Consider the following 10810-nt stretch of genomic DNA (forward strand, 5'->3'; position numbering starts at 1 on the left):
TCTCGGTGTGTGTTCACGCGACTGAATTGAATCCGCCCACTGAAACGCTGCTAGCGTTTCATTGGCTTCCGTGACGTCACGTCGAACGGTGATTGGCTCAGGCGTGTGTCAATCATGATTATGACGCACATCACTTCCCTGTGCTTCGTAGAGCGGCTCTGGCTGTGTTCTGCGTGCTGTGCAGTATGTACTGCATACTGTGTGTGAGAAAGTAACATGCCAAACAGTTTGTAACTATAAACATGTCTCGTCGATAATGTCGCTACTTCACGTATTATTCAGCGAGTTGAGTCCGCATGTGGCTAGAAGGGGTACAGCTCCGACCGGAAACTAACAATTAAATTGTTCTACCTATTAGATTGTTTTTTTATTAACGTCTACACCTACCCCAATTCTAAACTTAGCCCTTACTATAATACAAAAACGGTTTTATTGTTGTACAGTGTGATAAAAATAACGTTAGATCGATGTGCGCATGCTCAGTAGCCAGAGATGTATGTATCCCTTCTTGACTAAAGCGTGGAGTCCTGTTCTGGGAAATTTACTAATTTACTAATTTTACTAGTTTACTACTTTGTGTAAACTTATATTAAACTGCAAAAATACAGTAACAAACAAAAATGTTACATGTAGTTAATAATAATTTATATTTGTTATAAGAGGTAATGACTAAATAACAAAACTTAATAGTATATAATAATAATATTTCATTGTTAAAGCATAAAATTAGGCTATAGCTAATAATATTGTAATCTACTTCTTGTAATCTGATTAAATGTGTCAACTAAATATGAATTATTATAAATTATATTATATATAATTTGTGCTTATTAATAATTAAATGTTTAATATATGATATTAAACTTGACTTGTAATCTATTTTTTTGTATACAGTCTGAGCAAGTCAAGAAGAATGTAATAATTTTATTATAGTTATACTAATATTTTAATTATTATTAATATTAATTCTTATAATCAATATTATGAAAATCATTTATAATAAATAATACATAATATAATACTTATAATAAATAATATTATTAATTCCTATAATAAATATTAACTATTACAATCATATTTAATAAATTGTATATAATTGTAACATATAATCAGGTCTTAAACAATATTATTAAATATTACAATAAATATTAATTATTAAAACCGTATATAATATATTATATATAATATAATGTAATACTTTCTTATATTAAATAATGTTATTAATTCTTATAATAAACATTAATTATTAAAATCATATATAATATATAATATAATGAATAAATACGATGAATTCTTATAATAAGTATTAATTATTAAGATCATATATAATGAATCAAATATAATATAATACAATTATAAAATAAATCTTATAATAAATAATAGTATTAATTTTATAATAAACTAAAATTAATTATTAAAACCATACATAATCAAATCAAATAATATAATATAAATTATATATAATATAATCAATTATTATAATAAATATTATTAGTAATTATTATAATAAACATTAATTATTAAAATTATACATGATCAAATCAAATTAAATCAAATATAATATAATATAATAAATTACAATAATAAATAATATTATTAATTATTTTAATAAACAATAATTATTAAAATCATATATAATATAATATAAAACATTATGAAATTAAATAAAATCAAATATAATATAATACATTCTTATAATAAATATTATTATTCATTATTATAATATATAATATATAATAATATCGTATATAATATAATAAATTACTATATATACATAAATAATATTATTAATTATTATAATAAACTCATAACTTTATAAAATCATAATACAATGTAAAACATTCTTAGAATAAATATTATTAATTCTTAGAACCTAAATTAATTATTAAAAGCATATATAATAAATTCATACATAATATAATATAATACATTCTTATAATAAATAATATTAATAATTATTATAAGAAATATTAATTATTAAAATCATACATAATAAAATCATATATAATATAATATATAATAAATTACAATAATAAATAATATTATTAATTATTTTAATAAACAATCATTATTAAAATCATATATAATATAATATAAAACATTATGAAATTAAATAAAATCAAATATAATATAATACATTCTTATAATACATATTATTATTCATTATTATAATATATAATATATAATAATATCATATATAATATAATAAATTACTATATATACATAAATAATATTATTAATTATTATAATAAACTCATAACTTTATAAAATCATAATACAATGTAAAACATTCTTAGAATAAATATTATTAATTCTTAGAACCTAAATTAATTATTAAAAATCATATATAATAAATTCATACATAATATAATATAATACATTCTTATAATAAATAATATTAATAATTATTATAAGAAATATTAATTATTAAAATCATACATAATAAAATCATATATAATATAATATATAATAAATTACAATAATAAATAATATTATTAATTATTTTAATAAACAATAATTATTAAAATCATATATAATATAATATAAAACATTATGAAATTAAATCAAATCAAATCAAATATAATACATTCTTATAATACATATTATTATTCATTATTATAATATATAATATATAATAATATCATATATAATATAATAATATAATATAATAAATTACTATATATACATACATAATATTATTAATTATTATAATAAACTCATAACTTTATAACATCATAATACAATGTAAAACATTCTTAGAATAAATATTATTAATTCTTAGAATCTAAATTAATTATTAAAAGCATATATAATAAATTCACACATAATATAATATAATACATTCTTATAATAAATAATATTAATAATTATTATAAGAAATATTAATTATTAAAATCATACATAATAAAATCATATATAATATAATATATAATAAATTACAATAATAAATAATATTATTAATTATTTTAATAAACAATAATTATTAAAATCATATATAATATAATATAAAACATTATGAAATTAAATCAAATCAAATCAAATATAATACATTCTTATAATACATATTATTATTCATTATTATAATATATAATATATAATAATATCATATATAATATAATAATATAATATAATAAATTACTATATATACATACATAATATTATTAATTATTATAATAAACTCATAACTTTATAACATCATAATACAATGTAAAACATTCTTAGAATAAATATTATTAATTCTTAGAATCTAAATTAATTATTAAAAACATATATAATAAATTCACACATAATATAATATAATACATTCTTATAATAAATAATATTAATAATTATTATAAGAAATAATAATTATTAAAATCATACATAATAAAATCATATATAATACTTCGTTTTTGTTTTTGCAATCTTAGAAGATGTGTGTGTGTGTGTGTGTGTGTGTGTGTGTGTGTGTGTGTTAATAGATGAATTAATATTATGAATTATTTTATTAATTAGTAATATTAATAATTAATTTAGATTAATTATTGACTAATAACTAAATCAGTTTATTAATTAATATATGACATACATTTCATTTATATTTACTTTTTGCAGGCTGAACAAATGAGTCGAGAAGATATTAAAAATAATACATGGATAAACAGCCTAAATATAAGCATGAAATTATAATAATAATTTATTAATAAGATATTACTCATATAACTAATTATTAAACCATTACATTAGTTCATTGACATTATTAATTATCATCTTCTTGATCATGATCTTCTTGCTCTGACAAATGCAAATAATATTTCAGTATATTATATAAAATTAATAATATTAAAATTAAAATACAACAAATACAATGTTTATTATAAGAATAGACAGTATTCACAGTATTTACTGTACAGTAAACAGTTCAAAATCACAGTTGGGTTCATTTTTTACTGAAAATGCAAGGTCAAGCTGAGCACATTGCATTATGGGGATGCAGTATTCACACAGTGTGCTCTGTTTGCATACTGTCCACAGTAGGCTGTACATGACAGACATGCAGAAATAGTAACTGAAGTATGCAAGTATGTTATTTTGAACACATTCATGTCAGTGTTGCCAGATTGGGCGGGTTCCCGCCCAATTGGGCTTCTTTTGATCGGCTTGGACCGGAGAAAAAGCATTGGGCGGGTAGACAAAATTTGGGCTGCTTAAAAAAATTAAAAGACGCCCAATCAGCTGTTTTTTCCTTCACTTTTTATCATTAGTCATGTTATTTTAGTACGTTCGAGCTCAAAGTATCACAGTAAAATAATGTGTAGTGCAGTCATCAACTCATTTTTGCTTACGTTTAGTTTAACAGAGACCTGTCAATCAAATTACGTCTTTTACGTTAGTGAGACGTGATGACTTGTGAGTGACGGGGTTTTACATTACATTTGTTTCTCATCGCTTTATTGTGCACTTTTTGCACAGAAATTAGCATATTTTTTTACTGTGGACATTGAAAATGATGCATGCGTTTTTTCAAGGGTTAAAGTCATCGGTTAATTTCCACTTTGAAAAGATTTCTGAACATTTTACACATATTTTCGGACTGTTTTGATCCATATTCCTGTGAAATTGATTTATCTTTATTTTATTTTGTCATTATTCTTTTTTTAAAGAGATAAAAATGGTCCTTATCAACCTTTACATGGCAATAAAATTCTCATTATTTTGGCAGTTAAAATTTGGGCTGTTTTTTGTTGAAGTGGGCGGGTTTTGGTGAGCTTTTGGGCTGGAAATCGTCAACCTGATCTGGCAACACTGATTCATGTAACGCTCTACTATTATGACATTTCTTAAATAATGTATGAGCCAAAAATTATGGCGTTCAAAAATAATAGTATGCTAATAGACGCGCTGACCTTCAAATGCGGGGAGTTTTAGCCATTAGCTGATTCTGTTTGTCAGACAGCGAGAGCAGTTTGCACATTTGTGATACAATATTACGCTAAATTACTGCCGTGCTGCCAGGTCACAGCGTGATATTGACTGTGAAGGGAACCTGTGGATTCAGACTTCTACTCACCGGATGACTAGCCTGCTATTATGAACATTATAATAATAGCTAATGCAAACACTGAATGCCTCAGCGAGGTCTAAAACTGGCGGGAGAACGCGGAGTTATTGTTGAATGTGGATTCAAAACCAGTATGAAACCCTGCTTTGATCCAAAACATCTATTTCTAATTGACAGAATTCACATTTAAAGGGATTCCTATACTGAGGTGGGTTTGTTTAAACCACAAATTTTAATATATATAAAATATATTTACAATATATATATGTAATACTTGCTTTCAACAATTAATATTTCTCTTTTATGAAAGCGTACTAACATCTTAAGCTATCTTGCCACCTTGTGGGCATTTCAGAAAGTGACAGATTTTTACTTTTTTTTTCCTAATTAGAAAATTGTTATATAGTGAATAAAAAGAACAACACCTGTTTTAAAGGTTATACGCAATAATTATGTAGGATTATGTTAATTATGGAGGATTTTGTTAAAAAAATTTTTTTACATTAAAAACATTTTAAATATATTTGAATATTAAACAGCTAATTATAATTAAATTAATCACTAAATAATAAAACAAATTAACTATAATATTATATATTTATCTATTAGTTCAATATTTAATATTTTAACAATATTTTAATATTTTAGAATACATTTAATACAATATTAAAAGAAAAAGAAAAAAAATGAATATTGTTTATTATTTATTATTTATTGGCTTAAATATATTAAGTAGGGCTGTCAAATGATTAATCACGATTAATCACATCCAAAATAAAAGTTTATGTTTACATGCTAAATGTGTGTTTACTGTGTATATTTATTATGTATATATAAATACACACACATACATGTATATTAAAGAAAAATGTTTTAGATTTATATAGAAAATATTTATAATCCTAAATTAAATAGAAGTATAACTATTCATAGATATAAATATTTTTTTGAAATCTATACATGTTTGTGTGTGTATTTATTTATACATAATAAATATACACAATAATGCCACATTTAGTATGTAAACATAAACTTTTATTTCGGTTGTGATTAATCGTGATTAATCATTTGACAGCCCTAATATTAAGTATAATATTATAATAAATAAATATTTTTGTATTTGTTTATGTCATATTATCAAGGCAATTCAAGTGGATTTTAAAAGTATTTATAAGCATTTATACATATTTTAATATTTAAATAAAAATATATTTTATAACAATACATTAATATATATTTAAAAATACATACATACATGGAAGGTATTTTCTGACATTTTTACATAAATCAATTAAACTACAAAAATGAAAACCAGATCAACACTTTTATTATACAAACTGTATGAAAAATATGTGCCAAAATAAAAACAGAGAGGAAAAAAAAGAGATTTCACTGTGAATATATAAAATATTGTTCATGTCATATTCTTTATTATATTATATTATATTGTATTATCAAGACAATTCAAGTGGATTTTTAAAATTATTTATACATATTTTAATATTTAAATAATAATATATTTTATAACAATACATTAATATATATTTAAAATACATACATAAATGGAAGGTATTTTCTGACATTTTTACATAAATTAATTAAATGACAAAAATGAAAAACAGATCAACACTTTAATTATAGAAACTCTATGAAAAATATTTGGCAAAATAAAAAAAGAGAGAAAAAAGATTTCATTGTGAATATATATTATATTGTTCATTATTTATGGCATTAAATATATCATTATTCTATTCTATTCTATTATTATTATTATTTTAATGCACAAGACAATTCAAGTGGATTTATAAGTATTTATACATATTTTAATATTTAAATATTATAATAAATATATTATTATTTTTTCCTTTTCTTTAATATATTATATTATATTATTATATTACTAGAATCTTACTTAATGCACTTAATGCACAAGACCATTTTTCAGGTGGATTTTAAAAGTATTTATTTAAAGAATTTTAAAAGTATTTGTACATATTTTAATATTATTATGATTTTTAAATAAAAATACATACATGGAAGGTGTTTCTGGTAATTATAAATAAATGTATACAATTATAAGAATTTGTTTCATTATGGTAACTGTATGCAAAATATGTGCCAAATTAAAAATGAAATTTAAAAATATAAATATGACATTATTACACAAGGCAGTTCAAGCGGATTGTAAAAGTAATAGTCAGGCGGATTTGAAATGTATTTATACATATTTTAATATTTAAATACAAATATACATTTCATTATAATACATTGACATATATTTAAAAACAAATACATGCACACACACACGGAAGGTATTTCTGTCCATCTTAAACAAATATATATTTTAAAATAAATATATTTAATTTATAAATATATTTAAATTATAAAAAATGACACTTTCATTATAGAAACTGTATGCAAAATATAAATAATTGATTGTTATGTTTTATAAATAATTTGAATATTAGGTTTAATATTTCACATTATATTATATTATATCATTTTAGTGCACAAGACAATTCAAATAGATTTTAAAAGTAGTATATCTTGAGTAAAACAGCAAACTCTAGCTCACAAACCTAGTGTTTCCTCCATCATCCCACAGTGAGATATCAGGAAACACATGCTCACGGTTAAACCCAATCATGTAGGAGAGCCCTCGTGGGAAACCCTGCACTGACAAGCCACAATAAAGTTCAAGAAACCTTTAATAATGTTTTTTTTTTCGTCTCCTACTTTAAGAAGGAGAGCTGATATTTTGCTTTTTTTTTTTAAATACCGCGATACCTTTAACCAAAAAAGCCTAGCGCGGCATACGTAACTCTATCCCACTTCCATCAAGACAAAAGGCTGCATCACAGAATGTTCGCTGTTCGAAATGTTTCCGCCCACATTCAGGCACCGCCCACACATCTGGGTCACCACAGTGATCTAACCGCTCACACACACACGCACGCACACGCACGCGGCTTCTGTAGGTGCGTAGTGACGTTTCTCCTGAGGAACACCCGTGTAGGGCTTCTGTAGATCTAAGAGACCGATGAACGCACCAGAAGTGTGTGTGGAGCGTGGGCGCATTTTAGCATTAACGTATGTGTGTGTCATAAACAGAACAGGAAGCTGCTTGGATCAGCTCGATTTTAGAAACAGCTTCCAGATTATGAGCCGTTTTTCAGGCCGCCTCTATAAATACACCGTTTAGGTTGTTAGCTTATATAAAGCTAAATGGCCATATACAGTGCCTTGCAAAAGTATTCATACATTTTTTTCACATTTTGTTTTGTTGCAGCATTATGTCAAACTGCTTTAAATTAGTTTTCCCCCACATCAATTTACTCTGCATACACCATAATAACGACAAAGCAAAAACCAGATTTGCAAACTTTATTACAAATAAAACACTGAAATAAGTACATTGCATAAGTATTCGTACCCTTAACTCAGTACATAGTTGAAGAACCTTTACAGCCTCAAGTCTTTTTGGGTCTGACGTGACAAGCTTTGCACATCTGCATTTGGCAATTATCTGCCATTCTTTGCCTCACCTTTTCACCTCTCAAGCTCTGTCAGCTTGGATGGGGGCTGGCAGACATTTTCTAGAGTCCTAGTTGTTCCAATCGTCTTCCATTATGGATAATGCTTCTGTCAATCTTCAATGCAGCAGATTTTTTTTTTTTCTGAACTCTTCCCTAGTCTTAACGCAAGTCTGTCACTGAGCTCTACAGGCAGTTATCTTGACCTCAGGACTTGGTTTTTGCTCTGATATGCATTTTCAGCTGTTAGACCTTTTCTGAGAGGTGTGTGCCTTTCTAAATCATACTCATTCAAATGCATTTGCCACAGTTTAACTCCACTCGAAGTGTAGTAACATCTAGAAGCAATATGAATGCTCCAGAGCTAAATTTCGAGTGTATGAATACTTATGCAACAGGATCTTTTCAGTTTTTTTTTATTTTTAATAAATTTGCACGAATGTTAAAAACCTATTTTTTGCTTTGCCATTATGGAGTAGGGAGTGTAGATTGATGTGGGGAAAAAAAGTAATTTAAAGTAGTTTAACATAAGGCAGAAAAAAAATGAAGGGGTATGAATAATTTCGCAAGGCACTGTATATTATACAGAAGTATGGGTGAGGCTTTCGGTTCATTAGTGGCTAGCAGAATAACAAGTAATAACAATGTGAAGTAAACGTTAAAACTGTTTGCACTACAAACCAGTGTGTTCGTAATTAAGATAATACATTAAAATAATAATGGCAAGACACATTAATTTGCAATATCGAGCAGCAAAACAAGCTGTTTTGTACAGCTAAAAATATCTGGATGTGGATGAGACCAGAAGCAAGAGTTATAAAATGTAAAAAAGGCTATTTATTTTGTATTTATTTATATTTTTATTAGGTAAAATATATAGTTATTTGCTGTAAATATTGTAAATGCTGTAAAATATTAGATATTGAATTGAATACAATATATATTATATACAGTCAAGCCCGAAATTATTCATATCCCTGTCAAATTCTGACTTTTATTCAACTAGCAAGTTTAGTTTTTTTTTCTTTTTAATTAGAAATGACGATGTACAAGAGGCATCATTGTGGAAAAAAATATTTCTCATCTTTTATTTACATTTGAACAAAAAGTGGCATGTCCAAAATTATTCATACCCTTCTCAGTAATCAATAGAAAAGCCTTTATTGGCTATTACAGCAATCAAACACTTCCTATAATTGCTGACCAGCTTTCTGCATGTCTCCACTGCTATTTTTGCCCATTCATCTTTAGCAATGAGCTCCAACTCTTTCAGGTTAGAGGGTCCTGATCTTTAGCTCCCTCCACAGATTCTCAATTGGATTTAAGTCAGGACTCTGGCTGGGCCACTTCAAAACATGAATGTTTTTGTCTGCTAACCATTTCTTCACCACTTCTGCTGTGTGTTTTGAGTCGTTGTCATGCTGAAATGTCCACTGGTGCCCAAGGCCAAGTTTCTCTGCAGACTGCCTGATGTTGTTGTTGAGAATTTTGATATATTGCTCCTTTTTCATGGTGCCGTTTACTGTGATTAGGTGTGCCTTTTATGGAGAAGTGGTCTGCGTCCGTGGAACCCAGTGGTGTGCAGTGTCCGTTGGACTGTCTGCCTTGAGATGTTGGCGCCAACAGAGCCCAGATTCATCAGGATGGCCTTGGTGGTGATCCTTGGATTCTTTTTGACCTCTCTCACTATCCTCCTGGCCAGCACAGGTGTCACTTTTGGCTTCCGACCATGTCCTCTGAGATTTTTCACAGTGCAAAACGTCTTGTATTTTTAATAATACTTTGCACTGTAGTCACTGGAACTTCAAAACATTTAGATATGGTCTTATAGCCCTTTCCTGACTTGTGAGCAGCCACAATGCACAGCCGCAGGTCCTCAGTGAGCTCCTTTGTCTTAGCCATGACTGTCCACAAACCAACAGCAGAGAGCTTCTGTTTTTCAGCTGTTGAGTTGATTAAAACAGCTGTTCCCAATGAATCAGGGTAATTAGGATGCTTTAGAACAGCTTGGACTATTTGGAATGGTATAGAACAGGGGTTTTCAAACCTGTCCTGGAGCCTCCCCTGCCCTGCACATTTTGTATGTCTCCCTTATTAGGCACACCCAATTCAGGTCTTGCAGTCTCTACTAATGAGCTGATGATTTGAATCAGGTGTATTAGATGAGAGAGACAAGCAAAATGTGCAGGGCAGGGGAGGCTCCAGGACAGGTTTGAAAACCCCTGGTATAGAACTT

Source organism: Garra rufa, chromosome 7 (genome assembly GCF_049309525.1).
Source record: "Garra rufa chromosome 7, GarRuf1.0, whole genome shotgun sequence".
Classification (NCBI taxonomy): Eukaryota; Metazoa; Chordata; class Actinopteri; order Cypriniformes; family Cyprinidae; genus Garra; species Garra rufa.